The sequence below is a fragment of the Orcinus orca genome, chromosome 11 (genome assembly GCF_937001465.1).
Source record: "Orcinus orca chromosome 11, mOrcOrc1.1, whole genome shotgun sequence".
Taxonomy (NCBI): Eukaryota; Metazoa; Chordata; class Mammalia; order Artiodactyla; family Delphinidae; genus Orcinus; species Orcinus orca.
Window position 1 is genome coordinate 47,638,612 of NC_064569.1, and position 22,231 is coordinate 47,660,842.

General features: G+C 35.4%; 1 long non-coding RNA gene across 1 annotated transcript in view; it reads left to right on the plus strand.

Annotated features, from left to right (window-relative positions):
* The window catches only part of LOC125960398 (uncharacterized), a 33,166-nt gene extending 18,969 nt beyond the window's left edge, over positions 1-14,197 (plus strand). Inside the window, exons 2-3 of the long non-coding RNA XR_007469993.1 lie at positions 5,770-5,849; positions 14,141-14,197. This is a non-coding gene — a long non-coding RNA (uncharacterized LOC125960398). The remainder of the gene's footprint in view (positions 1-5,769; positions 5,850-14,140) is intronic.
* The last annotated feature ends 8,034 nt before the right edge of the window (positions 14,198-22,231 follow it).

Sequence of the window (22,231 nt, forward strand, 5' to 3'; positions counted from 1 at the left end):
TCTTACTTGGTTTTAAATACACTATATATTTGATACTGAAGTTTAGTATCAAATAGTATAACAAATATGCTATGTAGTGTATCTTTAACTGTTTCTATTAGGAAAAGTTCCTCTGAGTTTTAATAATTGAAGATTCAACAGATCTTCAACCTTCCTGTGGTCATAAATAGACCCAACATTTATTTATTTATTATTGACTTACAATATTATGTTAGTTTCAGGTGTACCACACAGTGAATTCAATATTTTTATAGCTCACAAACCATACAGTTATTATAAAGTATTGGCTATATTGCTTGTGCTGTGCATTGAATCCCTGTGACTTGCCTATTTTATAACTAGAGGTTTGTACTTCTTAATCCCCTCTTTTGCCCCTCCTCCTATCCCTCTCCCCTCTGGCAACCACTAGTTTGTTTTCTCTATCTGCAAGTCTGTTTCTGTTTTGTCATACTTGTTCATGTGTTTTTTAGATTCCACATATAAGTGAAAATGTACAGTATTTGTTTTTTCTCTATCTGACTTATTTCACTGAACATAATACCCTTCAGGTCCATCCATGTTGTTGCAAATGGCAAGATTTCATTCATTTTTACAGCTGAGTAATATTTCTGTCTGTGTCTCTATCTCTACCTCTCTCTATATCACATTTTCTTTATTCATTCATCTGCCCATGGGCACTTTGATTCCTTTCATATCTCGGCTGTTATAAATAATGCTGCAATGAACATTGGTGTGTACATATCTTTTGAAATTAGTGTTTCTGTTTACTTCAGATAAACACACAGGAGTGGCACTGCTGGATCGTATGGTAGTTCTATTTTTAATTTTTTGAGGAAACTCCTTACTGTTCTCCATAGTGGCTGCACCAATTTATATCCTCACCAACAGTGCACAAGGGTTCCCTTTTCTACCCATCCTCTCTGACACATTTCTTGTCTTTTTGATGATAGCCATTGTGACAGGTGTGAGCCGATATCAAAAGAGGCGTCCTAAGGGAATATGACATATGAGAACCATGCCACTCAATATCTTGGGACACAGCTTAACTTCACTCTAGATCCACTGGCAGCCAGTCCTCAGTGCACCCAATCTTACCTGTTAATCGATTCTAGCCCTGGGCCAAAAACCCCATGTAAGTGAAGCCAGCTGTCAAAAACTATTTAAAAAAATCAAATGAGCAAAACGCAGCACCTGTTTCCTTTCCTTATTTTTACTTTACTTCTTCCAGATTCCCACTTTGTTTTTTTCTTGACCTTGTATCTTTCTATCCCATCTTCCATTGACTTATAAAATATGGTGACATAAAGATACTAAGTATACTATTCATAGATTTACACAGGATGAATCAGTTGCTGTCTTCTAATAATCAAGAGTTACAAATATTCCCCTGCAGTAAAATTATAGATTGATTTCTCTGTGTTAATAGCATGTTTGAAAGATTTATCATCTGTTAATGGGTTATGATATGTTTTCCTAGAAGCATATGAAGAAAACTTTAAGAACACAAGAATATTGAAGATGGAGGCATTATAATATCCAAAAATTATGTGGAATTATAAACATTCATAACTAGGTGCCATGTAGAATGGGAACCCATTTGCCACATCCATGAATGAAAATTGGGACTAGATAATTCCTAAGTTCCACTCAAATTCTTACTAAGACGGCTTTATTATTAACTTCATTTCCAAGTACAGGTATAACTTTTTTAAGTACTGAGAATTGATTAAAAAAGGGAAATATGTAAAACAGAGATTTAAAAAAAATTCTAAATATATATTTACATGAACCAAAACAAAATTGCCCAGGGGATGTATAGCCAAGTAACTAATTAAATGTCTGTCTAGACAAGAATCCCAAGTCCTCAAATCAGTTTTTCTAAACTGTACTCTGAAAACACTAGATCTCTAAGAACCTCTTCTCTAAAAAGAAAGAAAGAGGGAGGGAGCCAAGGAAGAAAGAAATAAAGAGACAAACAGAGAAAGAAAACAAAGAAAGAGAGAAAGAGTTGCTTGTTTCATTTTAAACAAGCTTGGGCTTCTTCAGGCAAAGTTTATTTCACAGAATTTCTTAATGCCATTAATATGATCCTGAGCATTGTGAATCTATAAGCAGGAATACATATTTTTCCCCCAAACTGATTTGTCCACAACAACTATTTTTATTACTCAATACTTGTTAATGTATTATGGGATTCGTTTAGGAAATACTCCCCCAGATGATTAGACATTCTTCATAGAAGAGTTAATGTTACTCTTTCAATCATTTCAATTCTATGATGCCATATTTCTTTTCAAATATTAAGCGAGATCATTCCTAAATTGCTTCTGGTAATGAGAAATGGGAAATAAACTTTTTATTGTTAGACTAATATGTAGCACATAATATTATTTCATTGAGAACTAAAACTTCAGTCCTTGGTCTAAGAGTTATGTTTTTCAAGACCAAGCAGTTATCTAATTTACCCCACAAGTGTATAATAACTGATTATTAGTGTTCAATTATCCATCATTTTTATTAATATGTCTCTTCGTTACATTTCCAATGGGAGCTTAAAATGACTTTTTTTTTTGGAGGAATTAACTATTAAATTCAAGCTGGATGCATGCTCCTTTCATTTCTTAATGCTATTCTATAAAATGGAACAGAGCTGTCACTGGTTAACTTATTTCCATGCCAAACCATTTACACTCTCCAGAGAAACTTCTGTTTAAATAAGGCATGCTTGACCAAGAAAGGTTGTCATGTATTAACTGTCTCTGTGGGGAGTTGATGTTAAAAGCATAATTGGTTCAGTGGAGGGAACAGAAAATAAGCTCTTCTATTCACAGTCAGAAAAGCAGCTCCCAGTCATTTATGTGTGTAAGTGTGCTGTCACTTCTAACTAAGAAAGTACCATATACATAATTAGCAGTAGGAAGACTTCGGCTTTTCAAACCTTCAGGATTTTTTTTTTCTACCCCGAGGACAAAAGTTCTCCTAATATGCATTCTCTGATTGCCATTTATCTGTTTGAGTGTGAGGATGCACTTTTCAACTTTTTCTATTACCTATCAAAGAGAGAATCAGATTTCCTCTTGTTTCCTTCTCATGTCTCTTCTCAGTTTTTCATGATATTGTATTCCTCCTGGTATTTCATACTTTCTTCTAGTATGGAGAAAGCATTTATGCCATGGGATTTCAAAGTTATTCCTATGCTGTATAAGCAGAAGTATTTTCCAATGCTAAAAAAGCAAAACCATTTTTAATGGGGGAGAAAAGATTAAAGACAACATCAATTGCGAAGAGAATCAGAATCCTCCTAGGATTTTTAATCCACTGTTCAAACAAGGTTCTAATTTCTTAATCATGGTATAGAAAGACTAATGCAACCAACAGAGAAAACCATTTATTCCCTCCCTCTTTAAACAGCTCTACTCAGCAACAGTTTCAACCTGGGGATAAAATACTTTATACAATTCTTCACTATGATTACCCAGTGTTGATACTGCAAACCACAAAGGCATTTGCAACCTAAATCTTAGTTTCTTTTAGAAAATGTTTGATTTTCCCTTGGCAGCACAATTTATTGTTTCTATTGCCTTTCCAGCAGTGTGAATTCAGACTAACTTTTTCAGCTTTCAGAAATGATGGCTTAATACTCTCTCTATTCTTTCTTACATACAAAATGTTGTGGCTGATTTTACTTTTAACTTTTTTGTGTGGTGAAACAACATGGACTATATGATATCAGTTCTTTGAAATGTGTTGAGTCTTAGGAGTGACCTAGCATATAATCAATTTTTATAATAGTTTAATGTGTGCTTGATAATAATGTACCATCTCTACTTGATTACAGTACCCAGAAAGATTGTTTTGTTTTCAAAATCTTCTATATCCTGGCTAAATTTCTGATCTACTTGATCACAAGTTCCTGACGGAGTATTATAAAGATTTCCCACTATGATTAGTGAGTTTGTTACTATCTCCATATAAATCTCAACAGGTTTTGCTTCATATATTTCTTCAAGATGTCAACATTTTAATATATTCTTATCCATTTGTTTCTTTTATTACACGATGCTAATACTCATCTCTATTAATGCCTTCTACCTAGATTCCATTTTATCTAACGTTAATATTGCTAACAATTTTTATGTTTAGTAGTACATATTTTTCATATCTTTATTATTTAACTGTTCCTTTTGCTTTTGTTTCGGATGTGCTTACTTTGTATTTTGTGTTATCTGTTCCTAGCCCCTCTTCTTTGCTTCTTCCTCTTATCTCCCTTTCTTGCCTTCTGTTAATTGATATATATGCTGATAATTACCATTTGTTTCTCTATTAGTTTGAAATCTATGGATTGTATTTTAGTATTCAGTTGTTATGTTTACATTTCAATCTATATTTCAACATAAATTTTTCTGACAAAAATTAGTAAATATCTTCATCTTCCTCCAGAACATAACTTTATTATTCTCCCCTCTTACCACTCTCCCAATCTTATTATTGACATCTTGAGATGTATTTTTATCTTTATGTTGTTAGGTAATTTGTTCCATTTTACACATAGTAAAATTATGGAAAATAATTCTCTGAGTAAAAGAAAAGCTTAGATTAACTTACTTCACTCAACACAAATGTTTTTAAAAGATAACTTTTAACTTCTGCCTTTACAGTCTATTTCTGAAGATATTTATAAGCATTCAGTTGAAGAAAACCTTTCTCACTGCCAGCTCTTATGCATCCAATTTTTCTGCTTTATATCTATCTCACAAAAAGTCTTTGTATCTGAGGTTCTGTGGCATGATGGAGAGTGGTATTTAATATTATGACTTCCCTTTTCAACATGGAAAGCAGAGTAACAAAGCGTCTTGACATTTAGATGCTTTCCTAGTTTTACTTATTTTGTGTGTATCATGGAAAAGCCTGAAAGCTTGTTACTCACTGAAGCAAAGTATCACGTTATTCCATAAAATAACCCCAAGATTAAGCCCATCTTCTTATTTTATAATTTACAGTTGTGTGTTTGTAGGTGACCTTTGTATAATATCCATTCTGTGTGTTCTTTTCCTAGTAAAACTTGTACTTAATGTCTAGGCAAATGGAACCATCTTCAGTTATTCATATTTTTGCTTAGTTCGTTTGAAAGTGCACCTGCAATATATCTACTGAACACAGAGAAGAGAGAATGGTTTCTCTCATCCAATTTTTGTTCCTTATTTGAGACAAGGAAGAACAGCTTATACATTAAGGGTTATATATTACAATCACCAGGAGAGAACTTTTGGTATTTGGCTCCAAGATGATTTACAGACATCTGCTAAGAAGTTTATTGATCACTGCTGAGTAAGAATGAATTACTAATTTACACATATGTAGCATCTCTAATCTGGGTTCTTCCTAATTTAGAGATTCAAATGAAGAGAATATTATAAGTAAACTCATGCTTATTAACAAACAAGAGACACATTTCATTATTAGCTTATGGGAAATTCCTTTTCCATTTTTCTGGTAAAGAATAAAGTTATGAGTTGAGAATGGGGTTTTTAGGTAATTAATATATAAGAATCTTACCATCTGGTTAACTTTCCTGGGTTTATACTTTTATGATATCTGTGTATATGACTGACTCTCCCTCTTTCTCTCTCTGTCCTTCTCTCTGTGTCTGTCTCTCTCTGTCTCTCTCTATATATATATATCAAAATAAGTTAAAAAACAAGTAAAACATTTGTAATCTTACACTTGAAATGAAAATATAAGTAGGATCTCATATTTTTTTTCCAACAGAATAACATTTTTTGCTCTGTGCAACTTTAAGTCCAAGAAGCAATAATAACTCAGTTGCAGTGAGCTCACCTACTACCCAGGTGATACTCTCTAAATACCACTTTCTACAAAAAGATGAGAGTTCTTTGGGGGAAACATGGTTGATTCCAGGTCCAGGGAAGAAAATATGCAAAGTTAACTTGTGATTATATTGCTGTACCAGAAAGAAAAGATGATATATAAAACAAATGAGTCATGTCAGAGGAAACAAGACAGTCTGCAGGTTGACAAAGATGGGAAAATTTTGAATTCATCAAACCAAAACAGATCAAATACATAGAAATCTAGAATTCATAATGATATTCAAATGAATTTTAGGCAGCAACTAGAACACTAACTCATTATTCTGAAAAGTGGTAAAGTAAAGGTTTTATACCCTTATATTGTTGGATAACCAATAGTTAATAAGAGAAAGTCTCCTTCATAAAAAAATTAAAGGTAATAAATGTGGGAGGAATGATAAAATTGTTATACTACTATTTTGCAGTCTCTAATGAAATAATGGATCTAGTCAATGATCAATAGTGAATGCTAAAAGCATTTGGTGAAAGACTGATGGGGAAATGGTAAAAGGCTGATAGGGAAATTATAAAAGGAATAAATCTGATGTATTAAATTTCTATTGTGGTCATAATAAATTATGACAAATTTAGTGGCTTAAGAGAAAACATATTATTTCACAATTCTACATATTAGATGTCCAAGTACAGTGTGACTCAGTTCTCTTACCTGGATTTCACAAGTCAGAAACCCAGTTGCCAGCAGGGCTTCCTTCTTCCTGGAGGGTCTGGGGATGAATCTACTTCTCAGCTCATCTAGGTTTTTGGCAGCGTTCAGTTCCATGTGGTTCTAGGACTGAGGTCCCATTTACTTGCTGGCTTTTGCCTGGGGTCATTCCCAGCTTTAGAGGCCATAGTCAGCAACAACAGTTTTACTCCTTTTCGTGTTATGAAATCACTGACTTCCCCTTCTGCCTCATCTCTCCTGTTACCTCTTCTCTCTGACCCCAGACTGAGAAACCTTTCTGCTTTTAAGGGCTCAGGTGATTAGACTGGATCCACCCACTTAATCTAAGATAATCTCTTTCTCGTAATTAGATCTCTGAAGTCCCTTCACAGCAGTACCTAGGTTAGTATTTGATTGACTAACCAAGGCCAGGAACTTGGGTGGGCTAAAAGTCTGCCTACCACAGCTGAAAATACTTGAAACTACCAATCAATCTCAATCAAATCCAACTGTAGCTTTGGTAAAAAAAAAACAAGTAGAGGTTGAGTTTTCAGTTCTGTATGTAAGGACCTTGGAAGTCACCATTTCAACTTAACAACAAACAGAAAGCTGAAAAGACTGAAAAATCAACAACTCTTCTTGAATTCATGAGAGAGGAGAGGACATAGGGCAAACCACTGGCCCCCAGGATTGGAGAGACAGGTGAATACAGGGAGTCGAGGTTTAGAAGGGCAGATTCACAAGCAGAAACTGCCTCAGGAACCAGTGCCGGGGTAGGAAAACCTGAACTGTAATTGATAATTGCTGAAGGCTCAGTGTGGACAAGTCTGAGAGTTAAAAATTCCAGGAGAACCCATTGATGGTCAGGGGTGTGGGGGCAGTGGGTGCCCACAAAATTGTGAGGTTTACCTATAGGAGCTCTACTAAATTCTCAGTAAATATCAAAGAATATCCCTTCCTGCTTTCAGCAGGGGGAAGCAAAAGGAACCATTTTGAAATACACCAGAGCACTCTTCTTAACATGGCCTGACCTCAGGGGAAACTAGTTAGCCTGAGCCTGAAACTATTATCAGAGCTAAACTGATCTGGGGTCGGGAAAAACCCAACTCTAGCCATATTTCGCCTACCACAAAGAAGAGAAATACTAAATACAACCCATTCTAGGCATCCTCCCCCACCTAAGGGGGAGAAAAAATACTGAGAAGCACTTGTAAAGTTTGCAGTGTAGAGGCTTAGGCTCATTAGAAGACTGAGACCTAAACACAGTACTGTAGAATGCTTCCTCTCCTCCTAAAGCTTAAAGATCTATTTACAGTAGTTTCTTTTACCCAGTACATCATGTTTGGTTATCAAGAAAAAATTACAAGGCATTCCAAAGGGTAAAAAAAACACAATTTGAAGAGACAGAGAAGGCACCAGAACCAGACATAGTAGGAATGTAGGAATTATCAGATGGTAATTTGGAACAACTATGATTAACATGCTAAGGGCTGTTATGGTTAACAGAACATGTAAAAAAAGATGGGCAATGTAAGCAGAGAGATGGCAATCCTAAGAAAGAACCAAAAAGAAATGCCAGAGATGAAAAACACTGTAAGAGGAATGAAGAATGCCTTTGGTGGGCTCATTAGTAAAAGAGAACAGTGAAGAAAGAATCTCTAAGCTAGAGGATATATCAATAGAAACTTCAAAAACCAAAAGGAGTAGAGAACAAAGACTGAGGAAAAAAGAATGGAATGTCTATGGAATGTGGGTCAACTACAAAAGATGTAACATACACATAATAGGAATACCAGAAAGAAAAGAAAGGAACAGAAGGAATATTTGAAACAATAATGACTAAGAATTTCCCCAAATTAATGTCAGGCACCAAACCACAGATCCAGGAAGCTTAGAGAACACCAAGCAGGATAAAAGCAAAACAAAAACAAAAACCTAAAACAAAAAACTCCTACATCATTATTTTCAAACTACAGGATATCAAAGTAAAAACATAACTGGTTGCTAGGGATTAGGGCTGCAGGAGGATGAATAGGTGCAGCACAGAAGGTTTGGGGGCCAGTGTAAATACTCTGTATGATACCATAATAATGGATTCATGTCATTATACATTTGTCCAAACCCGTAGGATGTACAACACCATGAGTGAACTGTAATGTAAACTATGGACTTTGGGGAATTATGATGTGTATGGCAGTGCATCAGTGGTAACAAATGTATCATTCCGGTGGGGGATGTTGATAATGGCAGAGGCAATGCATGTGTGGGAGCAGCTGAGAATATATGAGAAATCTCTCTACCACCCCTCAATTTTGCTGTGAACCTACAACTGCTCTAAAAAAGTAAAGTCACAAATAAAAAAAAAAATTAACAAAGCTAGGTAGTTTAAACCTTTCACACACACAAAGAAAAATTTTAAAGTGTTAACTGTTGATGCTGGCTGATGGGTACATGGGATTTTATGATATTACAAAATTCTTTCTTCTTTTATGTGTATGCTTCCATAATAAAAAAGAATAAATAAACAAACTTCCACCTTAGATTTTCCCAGCATAGTGCCTCAACTGCACTTAAGAATGAATCCATAGATCCTTGTTATCCAGCCTTCTCGCTTATTCTGTGTCCCCCACATTGATAACATTACCACCTTGCTTGGAGCAGAGTCTTGGTTGGTGAATGCAGTTGGTGAAACCAATCCAACCTTGAGGGAATGGGGAAGGGACCCCACCTCCAATATCTAGATGGCCATTGCTGATTATATTCCCTCTTTGTAAGTGAATCTGTAAATTGAAATGGTCTGTTGTTATCATTTGACATCCATTACCAGTGTCCTGGTTACAGCTCCTAAAGAACCTGGCCACCTTGCTATGATTAAATTTGCTGCAGCTGGGAATAAGCATACGTACTGAGTTGGGCTCCTTCCTGACCTAGTTCCATATTGCCAGAAGGATCTTATTTCTATTCTTACAATAATTTTAACCCTTCCAAGCCTGAAAGTCTGGTTCTTAAATGAGTTTTAAAGAAATGACATTCTCACTATAAATAGAACACTAAATTAAGTTACCATAAATAGATGGTAACTATAAAAATAATCAATATAAAAACTTAGTAATGTTATTAAAATTTATCTAAATTCCCTCATTCTTTGAGTTTAGGGACTGTCAGTTGCTGCTGCAAGATAGAACTCTCCTGAGGCAAATGATGGCAATATCAATTTCCACTATATCTGCTACTTTGTGTTCTTTCCTGTAGCCCCAATCACAATTATAATTATAAAAATATCATATTTGCTTCTTCTTTAAGATGGGATTATTCAGTATTGTCTATGGTCACATTGCTTCCTGAGGATACATATTGATCACACTTGAACATCACCAAGACATAAGGAAACTCTGGCAACAATCCTTTGAATCTTTCTAGGGGTCTGTATATTGCTCACATAATTTTCTGCTTCTTTCTGAGTGTCTTTTTCATTCTTTAATCATAAAATGGACCCACTGTCTTCATATGTTGTAGAGATAATCAGTCATGAGAATTCTGCAAATTAGCCTAATTCCTGTTGATAAATTCATGGACAGCCTGGCTCTTTGCTTCTAGCAACCTCATGCGTTGGTAGACGTTAGTAATAATCTTCAGTTGGGTTAGTTTCCTGATCACAATCCAATCGTCTGCCAAGCGTGATAAAACACAGTTGAGAACTCTGGCTTAACAGAGGCTGTGTATGGGTAACTATATCTATTATAATTTGGACCTGCCAGGTGCCCTGAATGACATGCCCAATATATCCTGAAGCAAATGATTTAAGCCATATAGTAAATATAGCCGTCAGAATGAAAGACAAGAGAAAGACAATGAATTAGAAATATTTGGGAGCTACCATCAGCAGACAAACATTCTGAAATAAATCCATTATTTGAAAGAATGGAGGAAAGAAAATAAAAAGAGTTATTAGGGTTCCAGTGAAGGTTGTTTTATTTATTTACTTTTGTTTTTACCATCAGAACCAAGGCAGACCTGCATATATTTGAAGCTATGACTTGAAGGATACAGGGAAAAGATTGGCACTTTTGGGAAAGGAGGGACTGTGTGATCCATTCGGAGTTAGGAACAGAGTAGAATGTCAGCCTATTTCAAGTGTAAATGATAACAGATTACAGAGCTGGGAGAAAATGCACAACTCTGAAATCTCCAGAAATATTGTATTATAGCAAATTTTTGAAGAAATATGACACATGAACAGTGCTCATCTGGAAGGATAGAATTGACATTGATGTAGTAGTATCTGCATTTATTCAACAGGATAGGGAAAAAGAAGATTGTTTTCAGTTCAAATAGTACCTTGGTTTGGTTCTTATTTTCTTAGCTTGATGGTAAAGAAGATGTGGTGTGTATATCTATCTATGTATCTATCTATGTATCTATCTATCTACATACCTACCTATCTATCTATGAAAGGGAAAGAGAGAAACTGTGTGATATCACTTTTATATGTAGAATTTAAAACAGCCAAACTCATAGAAGCAGAGTAGAATGATGGTAACCAAGTGCTGGGGGGTGGGAGTATGGGGGAGATTTTGGTCAGAGTATATAAACTTCCAGTAGCTACTAATCATGAAAGTTAAAGATATTTTAAATTTAAGTTTAAAAAATTATGTATCATACCATGATCTTATGTCATAAAACTGATTTGATAATATAATATCTATACAATTAAAAATATAACCTAAATATAACTAGTTTCCTCTCTGAACTAATCCTGAAAGTCTGGTTTTGAAGAGGTCAAGGAAGTACAAGTCATCAGATTAGCGCTGTGCAGATGGGGGCACAGAAGGGACCAGACAGGTGAGAGGATGCATGTGACAGTCTTTTATAAGGCTCATCACTTTGACTTGTAAAGAAGAAAATGACACCATCTGTGCTGTCATTTTTGTTAACCTTCTGCTTTGAATAAGAAAGATAAACTGAATACTGAGAATAGGTGAATGAACACAAAACAATATTTGCATCAGGGTTATTGAAAATCAAAGGATGAGTAACCTTGCCTCTCTCATGCTTATTGTTCATGTTTTTGTAGATAGTTATCTTCATGACTGAGAAACTATTTGTTTGGTGGGAAAACACTATGCATTAATTCTAGTTTGAAATTCATCTATTTTTATGCATTAAAATCATACTTTTGATGTTAGTGAGCTATTTATTAGGTAATATTTCACTATGGTTCTTATTTTTAACATCTAATTTTTAATAACCAATCAGAGAGAGAGGAAGTAATTTTGATTTTTACATGTAATTTAGCAAAAAAGAAAGGAGAAAAATTTTAATGTTAATGACACCATACATATTTTCTTGGTTTGACTAAAATTGTGAGAGAATAATATTGTCTTTTATAACTACTAGTCTTCCAGTTTTATACTATTTGAGTGATTTAATTTCTCAGACCCTTAAGACATTCATTTCTTTTCTTCTATCACATCCAGCTCAAGGGAGGAGAACTAATCTATTCAGATCCTCAAAGGTCTGTGTAATATACATTGCCAGTCACACTAGTTCCTTATGTCTCTGAGTGCCTTAGTATCAAGCCATGTGATCAACCAAGCTGTATTTCTCCATGATTCCTGTATCTTATGTTGGACTAGGTACCTGTTATTTGTATTGTTTAACTTATATAGCTACCCAATTCCCTACTTAGATTTCCTTGTCTCATCTCTAGTACATACTACATTCTTATTAAATGTGTGCTTTTATTTGCTGACCGATTTCAGTATCCACAGGATAAAACTGAAACTCCTTAGTACAGCATGTAAAGTCCTTCACCATTTGACTGAAATTGCTGTCCAGAGCCTCCTCTCCTTTGATTTCATCTCATACTCTATGTGTCAGCTGAAGCTATAATCTTGCAGTTCCTTACACACTAGTCTCTTGGCCTAGAATGTACACATCTCACCCCTCAATTGTTCGAAGGCTAATCTTCAATACCTAACCCCGCTTGGCTCACATGCCTCTCTAATGTGAATCCTCCCATAATTTCCATGGTAATGACTTGTCCAACACACTTATTTTGGTAGAGTTTACCTTCAAGTGATTTCTTCAGCAAAGAAGAATGGAAGGTAAACTTGATTCTGTGAATATTGAAGATATCTATGCTGTGTTCATATCTGATTGAGATCAAAAGTAGATTTAGATAATTGTGAAGAAAACTTTTTGCACAAGAGGTGATTTTTTTTTCAAATTTACTTATATATTTAGTGCAATTCCAATTAAATAATAAATTTAAGGAGAAGAATAAGGGAAACATATATAGCCTTTTGTAATATATGTATATCCCAAAGCTGATATTACTATATTTTTAATTGTAATACATTGTAAAATCACTTATTATAAAGAAAGGAACACAATTCTTTATAAAGTTATTTACTTTTATGTTTGCCTCTCCATTCTAGACTGGCAGACACTTGTTGACAAAAACTTTGTCCTATGGTTTTTTCTAAACATAGAGCATTGCTATAAATAAATGATTCAAATAATAAACTATAAGTAATAAGAATTAACATTATTTTTGACATACTCAATATCTTCTCATGGTCATATTATCTTAGTTCAGATAAATAACTTAACAGAATGGAGAAACATCTAAGAGTGAAACTCCTAAGTTATGAGTCATGTCTGAAAATTTAGAAAATTCAGAAGTAGCTTCATCATAGATTCTAAGCATGATCTTTTTACTCTTTGGAGACTATAGCAATATCATTTCTAAATAACTACTGAATATTCATTTTCTTATACCCTGAGACAAAAGGTGTCTCTTTCATAGGTGTGTTAAAGAAAGTGATTTAAAATATATTACCTAGCTTTGAAGAAAATATAATCCCACATCTTGAGATTTCTGATGACAAGCAAATAGTGAGAGGGAGTGGGTTCTGACATTAGACCACATTCAAGAATTAAAAAAACAAAACAAAACAGGGAGATATGTCCACAGAGGAACCACGGTTCAGATGGGGAGAGACAAGATGCAGTGTCAAGGTTTAGCAATTTCAAGTATTCAATTAGGAAAATATATAGGTAGGTGACATCCAGAATTGTGGAGACAATGATCTCATTACTTAGTTTATATAAATATCTCTTATGCTTGTTGTTAATCAAGCAGCAAAAGTAATATACAGGAAACTCAGTGTTCAAAGTCAGAATGGTCAGAAGTTGAGTAGTTTTCCCCTGGGCAACAGAGAACCAGCTGTTGAGAAAGGGTTCAAGGGCAGCGCTCAGGGAGTTCAATCTTCAAATGCAGTCAAGGGAACATATAAACACAAGTTCATAAGCTGTAACTTATTGATATTATATCTGATTTTTAATGTTATTTTATGAAGAGTTAAGAATCGACTTGGAAAGTAATTTGACATTTTTCTTCTCATGATCATGTACATGACCACAGGGAAAATTTAGTGGATTTAATCATCTATGTATTTTATATACTTACCTTATTGTCATAGTCTTGGCTGTAATTTTCACTTTTCTCCAAATCCTGTTTTTAGTCCTCTCAATGTAATTAACTCTAAGTAAGTTTCTATTAAAAATTACTCACATGTGTCAAAATTTCTATTTTTTTCAGCTTCAAATTTCATTTGGAGGTGTCATGGAGATTAAACCAAATTTAGAACCCCAAATGATTGCCATAATAGAAAGGTAGGAGTAGAAAACAAAATATATACTTCAATTCTCAGTAAAATAAAATATAAATACGAGATTTTCCCAGACATTTAGACAGCATTTAATGTGCACGCAGAGGCATTACTCGACATAATTCATTTAAACCAGGATTCTAATAGTATAAAGCAAATCCATTATACACACATGAATATTAAGACACATTAAAATTTAATTAATCTGAATAAGTTATTGTATCCTATTTTCTATCTATATTGTTAGAATGTTCAATATAAAAAAACTAAGAAAATTATTGAATATGTTCACACATATTAAATTGGGATTAAGAAAACTTCAGCTTCCATTATTGTCAATGAATTTTTTTTTTCCTATATTATGCTACCATTCAATAAATTATAGACTACAATCTCATTTTTATAACTGAAATGCAGAGGCCCAGAAAGAAGAATATGCTGAGAAAAACATTCAGAAGTCTCTGTTTTATTTTATCTTTTCTGGCTTGGAATTCAGATATTTAATAAAAATAAATTTTTTTGACATTGTTAACTATTGAGCATATCCTATTTAATTAGCTATTTGTGTTTTATTCACTGACTGCTAAAAGAGAATCAATGAGCAAATGACCAAGATGAGACACATCTTTGTGGGCCCCAACAGGGGGACAGAGGACAATCATGGACCAAGTGGCCCTTCACCAATACCATGAAGCCCAAAAGCCCCTGGGAACTTAGCTGCTACACTGGGGAGAAGGAGCAGGAGGGTAAGCATGCTCGTTTTGACTATGTTTATCTTGAAATGCCTGAAAAATAAAGTTGACTAGGTTTATCTGGAAAAAAAAAAATTTTAATTAATAAATAAAATAAAAGAGAATCAAAAGAAATATAAAACACCATATAAAGCCTTTAAAGATTTATCTTCCTCTTCTTGATGAGGCAAGGTGAACTCCTCAGTATCCCCTCATTGCCTTTAATATAAAGTCTGAGTCTTAACATTAATGATATGTTGCTTCAATCTCTTTGCTCTAGATCTTAGAGTTGAAAATGCAAGTGACTAGTCCAAGTAGAGTCAAGTTGTAAGCCTAGCTGGAGTGCAAAATTCATTGTTGAGTCAAGAGGGAATGAAGAATAAGAAATAATGTGAGACAGTTAAAGACCAGATAATGCAGAGCCTTGAATTTCAATATGTCCTCCAGTGTCCCATAGGCAACAGAGAACTATTAGAAAGAATATAGTTTCAGTTATGCTAGATGAATAAGTTCTAGAGATCTGCTTGTACAACATAGTGCCTATAATTAACAATATGGTATTGTGCCTTTCAAAATTTGCTAAGAGGATAGATCTCATGTTAAGTGTTCTTACCGCCTACCCTCTCCAAGGAAACTTTCAGAGGTGTTGGATATATCTATTACCTTGATTATGGTGATGGTATCGTGTTTACATATGACCAAACTCATCAAATTGTATGTGTTAAATATGTACAGTTCTTTTTATATCAATTATACTTCAATAAAGCTGTTATATTTAAATGCATTTTGAAATATAAAACATGCTGTCATTAATCTTCTTTGCCGTTTCTAACTTTTTAAAAAAATAAATTTATTTATCTATGTCTGTGTTGGGTCTTCGTTGTTGCACGCAGGCTTTCTCTAGTTGCAGCGAGCAGGGGCTACTCTTTCTTGTGGTGCGTGGGCTTCTCATTGCAGTGGCTTCTCTTGTTGCGGAGCACGGGCTCTAGGCGTGCGGGCTTCAGTAGCTGTGGCATGCGGGTTCAGTAGTTGTGGCTCACGGGCTCTAGAGCACAGGGTCAGGGTCAGTGCGCAGGCTTAGTTGCTCCGCCGCATGTGGGATCTTCCTGCACCAGGGCTCAAACCCATGTCCCCTGCACTGGCAGGCATATTCTTAACCACTGCACCACCAGGGAAGTACGCCTTTTCTAACTTTTAAGTGTAGCCATATATGTATAGATGTTACATGTTCAAAATGAATGAACTGTGATGACTGACATTTACCACACAACTGGGCTGCATGCATGTAATGAGGTTGCAGGTTTTTTTGGAGGAACTTCAAGTTCACGTGACTACTTGCTTTTCCTTTTTTTTTTTTATTTAGAGCAGATATCTGTGGAATATCTAGTTTATTTGGTATCGTTTTTCTTCTTCCATAATGTCTGTATCTCTAGATTTTGTCATTGGTTTTAAAGTCCTAGTCCGATGTACAAATGTTGAATGATTCTAGTCTAGCTTTGCCCTTTGCCAACCATGTGGCATTGGGAAAATTACTTTATCTCTCTGAACATGAGCTCTCCAAACTGCAAAAATAGGGTTCTTTACTCCTTTCATAGGAATTCTGTGTGGATGATACAACACATTTAGAGCATCTAGCAGTATGCCTTATCGATTTTAATTTAATCAATAGATAATTCACTTTCCCATCCCCTTTCTTTCTTGTTATTTATATTTTCCATCAAATATTCCATGTCTTTAATTTTTAATTGAAAAAGACTTGCATTTTATGAATATTTCAAACCAGTCAGAGAACTTTTTTCCTTCCATGTACCTATTAACAATATACAGCATGTCATATATGCTCTTTGACCTCTAAAAGCTGTGTTGTCATGGCTGCCTCTTTGCTGTCAAAGACAATTTGTGCTGGGCTATTTGCATAAATATAGTCCCCTGGAAAGTCAGCATGATTTAAAGACTGGTTTTTAAACATTTGAGTTTTTATAATAAAATATACTAATGCAATATAATTACAGATTTGTGACTATCCAAAATATACATGTTTTCTCTGCTTTGTCATCTTTTTCTTCTTTCTCTTAAAACCTAAGAAGCTAATTCAAAAAAACTAATTTACAAGAATAGCTGAAATTTCCAAATAAGAAGTCAGAAAAAATGCAAATGTTATTTCTCATAATATTACTTTCCTAAAGTTACACTACTGCATAATCCACAATTCATTTAACTGTCTAGCTAATAATTTATAGTAATAGCTATGTGCTGTGTTTGAATAAAATTATTACATTCGTACTTCTCATATTTCTGCAACTTCAAATTTTAAACGATCTAAATTATCATTAGCTTTTCCCCGTTTCCTGGATAACACAAAATTTTTTTTCCAGTGAAGGTGGAGAAAAATGGAAACAGATTTACAGTACTTCTCTTTCATGTAGTTATTTCATTTCATTTTCTTTTTTAAAAAATGCAATCAGCAGAAGTTTTCCTATTTAGGAATTGTAAGTGTTGACTACCATCAGCCTTTCTCCATTACCTCCTAAAGCTATTCATTCCAAATTCCGTTGCTGAACTGCAAAAAGAACTGTCACATGTGCCCCTAATGGCAGTGAGTTTCCTTCCTTTCCATTTTCTGTGTATTTGTGTTGAATGGAATTTAGTATGCTAGGTCCACTGACCATATCCAAAATGATGTGACTGTCAGTTCAGTGAGAATACTGATTCTTCCTACATGGAAAAATGTGCTTGAATGGTGGTACTGCTGTCACCACTGCTATTCAACACTGAATCCCAATCCTGATGCCACCACCATCATTGTCCCAGAAAAGAATTGTTGTTTCCACAGCCACCACCATCAGGGATTTTACACAGTCCATGTTTCTTTAGTCCCCAATTCAGTGTCTGGGAGAGAGGCATCTGCTTAGTGGAGTCTAGGACTAGTACCTTTGCCTCAGACACAGGGTTATTTGTAAAGCAAATATCTGGGTTTTTTCAGGTTTTGTGGTAGGAGAAGACTCTTCTCATCAACATGCATACTGAGGAATTGCTCAAATAACAAAGGGCAATCTCTTCACACACATCAGAACCTCCAAGAAAGCAAATATCTTAATTAAGGCAGATTGAGTTCCCTCTCCTTCTGTCTCTGTCTCTCTGTCTCCCTGAGCCTTTCCTCTTTCTCTCTAACTCTTTTAATTACAATGAGTTTTAATAACACTATGATCCTCCATGAATATGAGTGGATTATATAACTGGGGAAGTAGGAGGAAGTCCAACATTCAGCCCCTGATGAAAGTTGCATTATTCAGTCCAGATTTACCATTAACGAAGCTGATACCAATACCTTACTTTGAAACCTATATCTATTTCTCACTTTATGCAGAATCTATATGAAGGGAAGAGTGATGATAATTAGCACACCTCAAAACCCAATACACTTATTGCTTGAACAAGGAAGTCAAAGCGTTTTGGCTTTTAACTCAGGAAAAGATATACAGAAGCAGCCCCTCATTAGAGTTGCTATCCCATACGGTAGCATATGGCCTTGTAGTGCAGAAATTGGATTTTCCCTGTTTTCCATATATGTTTACTTTTATCAAAGTTTCACGTAAATAAAATTTACCCTATGTATATACATGTATAAAATACATTATATATATATGTATATATATATACATATATATACATATATATACATATATATATATAAAATCCCAATGTATTAACTGAAAGATATTCCTTTCTAAGAATCGGTGTGTTCTCTCTAGTCACAGTTCCCACAGTTCCTTACGGAAAAACTGGTGATCAAAAGTTCCTTGATGTGGCTGATCCCACTGGTTGGGTAGCACAACTTCCATTTGCAAACCGGTTCTCTCTTGTTAATTCCAACTATAGTGGCATCCTTACCTTCTCTTGAGTTAAAAATGGCCATTTGTCCCAGATATAACCAATAAGTTATCATTGAAAGTATGGGGTTCATGGGATCCTGAGAAAGCTTTTGCTTTATTGATAAAAGACTTCACGATCTGGCTGGCATTTCTGCATTTTTTTTTTAACATCTTTATTGGAGTATAATTGCATTACAATGTTGTGTTAGTTTCTGCTGTATAACAAACTGAATCAGCTATATGTATACTTATACCCCCATATCCCCTCCCTCTTGCGTCTCCCTCCCACCCTCCCTATCCCACCCTGCTAGGTGGTCACAAAGAACCAAGCTGATCTCCCTGTGAGATGCAGCTGCTTCCCACTAGCTATCTATTTTACATTTGGTAATGTATATATGTCAATGCTACTCTCTCACTTCGTCCCAGCTTACACTTCCCCCTTCCCATGTCCTCAAGTCCATTTTCTATGTCTGTTTCTTTATTCCTGTCCTGCCCTTAGGTTCATTAGAACCTTTTTTTTTTTTTAGATTCCATATATATGTGTCAGCATACGGTATTTGTTTTTCTCTTTCTGACTTACTTCACTCTGTACGACAGACTCTAGGTCCATCTACATCACTATAAATAACTCAATTTCGATTCTTTTTATGGCTGAGTAATATTCCATTGTATATATGTGGCACATCTTCTTTATACATTAATCTGTCGATGGACACTTAGGTTGTTTCCATGTCCTGGCTATTGTAAATAGTGCTGCAGTGAACATTGTGGTACATGACTCTTTTTGAATTATGGTTTTCTCAGGGTATATGGCTAGTATTGGGATTGCTGGGTCATATGGTAATTCTATTTTCAGTTTTTTAAGGAACCTTCATAGTGTTCTCCATAGTGGCTATACCAATTTCATGCCCACCAACAGTGCAAGAGGATTCCCTCTTCTCCACACCCTCTTCAGCATTTATTGTTTGTAGGATTTTTGATGATGGCCATTCTGACTGGTTTGAGGTGATACCTCATTGTAGTTTTGATTTGCATTTCTCTAATGATTAGTGATGTTGAACATCCTTTCATGTGTTTCTTGGCAATCTGTAAATCTTCTTTAGAGAAATGTCTATTTAGATCTTCTGCCCATGTTTGGATTGGGTTGTTGTTTTTTTTGATACTGAGCTGCATGAGCTGCTTGTATATTTGGGAGATTAATCCTTTGTCAGTTGCTTTGCTTGCAAATATTTTCTCCCATTCTGAGGGTTGCCTTCTCGTCTTGTTTATGGTTTCCTTTACTGTGCAAAAGCTTTTAAGTTTCATTAGGTCCCATTTGTTTATTTTTGTTTTTATTTCCATTACTCTAGGAGGTGGGTCAAAAAGGATCTTGCTGTGATTTATGTCATAGAGTGTTCTGCCTATGTTTTCCTCTAAGAGTTTTATAGTGTCTGGCCTTACATTAGGTCTTTAATCCCTTTTGAGTTTATTTTTGTGTATGGTGTTAGGGAGTGTTCTAATTTCATTCTTTTACAGGTAGCTGTCCAGTTTTCCCAGGACCACTTATTGAAGAGACTGTCTTTTCTCCATTGTATATTCTGGCCTCCTTTATCAAAGATAAGGTGTATCAAAGATAACCAGATTATCATATGGTTTTCATCATTCAATTTGTTAATAGGGTGTATCACATTGATTGCTTTGCATATATTGAAGAATCCTCACATTCCTGGGATAAACCCCCCTTGATCATGGTGTATGATCCTTTCTTTTTCTGTTCTTCTTCTGGGACCCCTGTTTAATGTTGTCCCAGATGTCTCTGAGACTGTCCTCACTTCTTTTCATTCTTTTTTCTTTATTCTCCTCTGCAGTAGTTATTTCCACTATTTTATCTTCCAGGTCACTTATCCGTTCTTCTGCCACAGTTATTCTGTGATTGATCCCTTCTAGAGAATTTTCAATTTCATTTACTGTGCTGTTCATCATTATTTGTTCGTTCTTTAGTTCTTCTAGGCCCTTGTTAAACGTTTCTTGTATTTTGTCCATTCTGTTCCCAAGATTTTGGATTATCCTTACTATCATTACTCTGAATTCTTTTTCAGGTAGACTGCCTATTTCCTATTCATTTATTTGGTCTGGTGGGTTTTACCTTACTCCTTCATCTACTGCATATTTCTCTGTCTTCTAATTTTTTTTTTAACTTACTGTGTTTGGGGTCTCGTTTTCACAGGCTGCAGGTTCGTAGTTCCTGTTGTTTTTGGTGTCTGTCCCCAGTGGGTGAGGTTGGTTTAGTGGCTTGTGTAGGCTTCCTGGTGGAGAGGACTGGTGCCTGTGTTCTGGTGGGTGGCTCTGGATCTTGTCTTTCTGGTGGGTAGGGCCACTTCTGGCAGTGTGTTTTGGGGTGTCTGTGAACTTAGCATGATTTTTGGCAGCCTCTCTGCTAATGGGTGGGGTTGTGTTCCTGTCTTGCTAGTTGTTTGGCATGGGGCATCCAGCACTGGAGCTTGCTGGCCGTTGGGTGGAGCTGGGTCTTAGAGTTGAGATGGAGATGTCTGGGAGAGCTGTTGCCAATTGATATTATGTGGAGCTGGGAGGTTTCTGGTGGTCCAATGTCCTGAACTCAACTCTCCCACCTCAGAGGCTCAGGCCTGACAACAGGCTGGATAATCAAGACCCTGTCAGCCACATGGCTCAGAAGAAAAGGGAGTAGAGAACCTAGGGGCAAGACAGGAATAAAGATGCAGACCTACTAGAGAATGGACTTGAGGATACGGGGATGTGGAAGGGTAAACTGGGACAAAGTGAGAGTGGCATGGACATATATACACTACCAAACGTAAAATAGCTAGCTAGTGGGAAGCAGCTGCATAGCACAGGGAGATCAGCTCTGTGCTTTGTGACCACCTAGAGGGATGGGATAGGGAGGGTAGGAGGGAGATGCAAGAGGGAAGAGATGTGGGGACATATGTATAACTGATTCACTTTGTTATAAAGCAGAAACTGACACACCACTGTAAAGCAATTATACTCCAATAAAGATGTTTAAAAAAAAAAAAAGAAGAAAAGGGAGAAAAAAGAAAGAAAAAAAATTCAAAAACAGTAAATAAAACAAATTATTAAAATAAAAAAATAAAAAATAATAGTAATTAAAAAAAAGAAGAGAGCAACAAAACCAAGAAACAAATCCACCAATGATAACAAGCCCTAAAAACTATACTAAGATAGAAATAAAAATCAGAAACTAATCAGTAGCAGACAGCAAATCCCAAGCCTACAGTTGCTCCCAAAGACCACCACCTCAATTCTGGGATGATTCGTTGTCTATTCAGGTATTCCACAGATGCAGCATACACCAAGTTGATTGTGAGGATTTTATTTGTTGCTCCTGAGGCTGCACAGAGAAATTTCCTTTCTCTTCTTTGTTTGCACAGCTCCTGGGGCT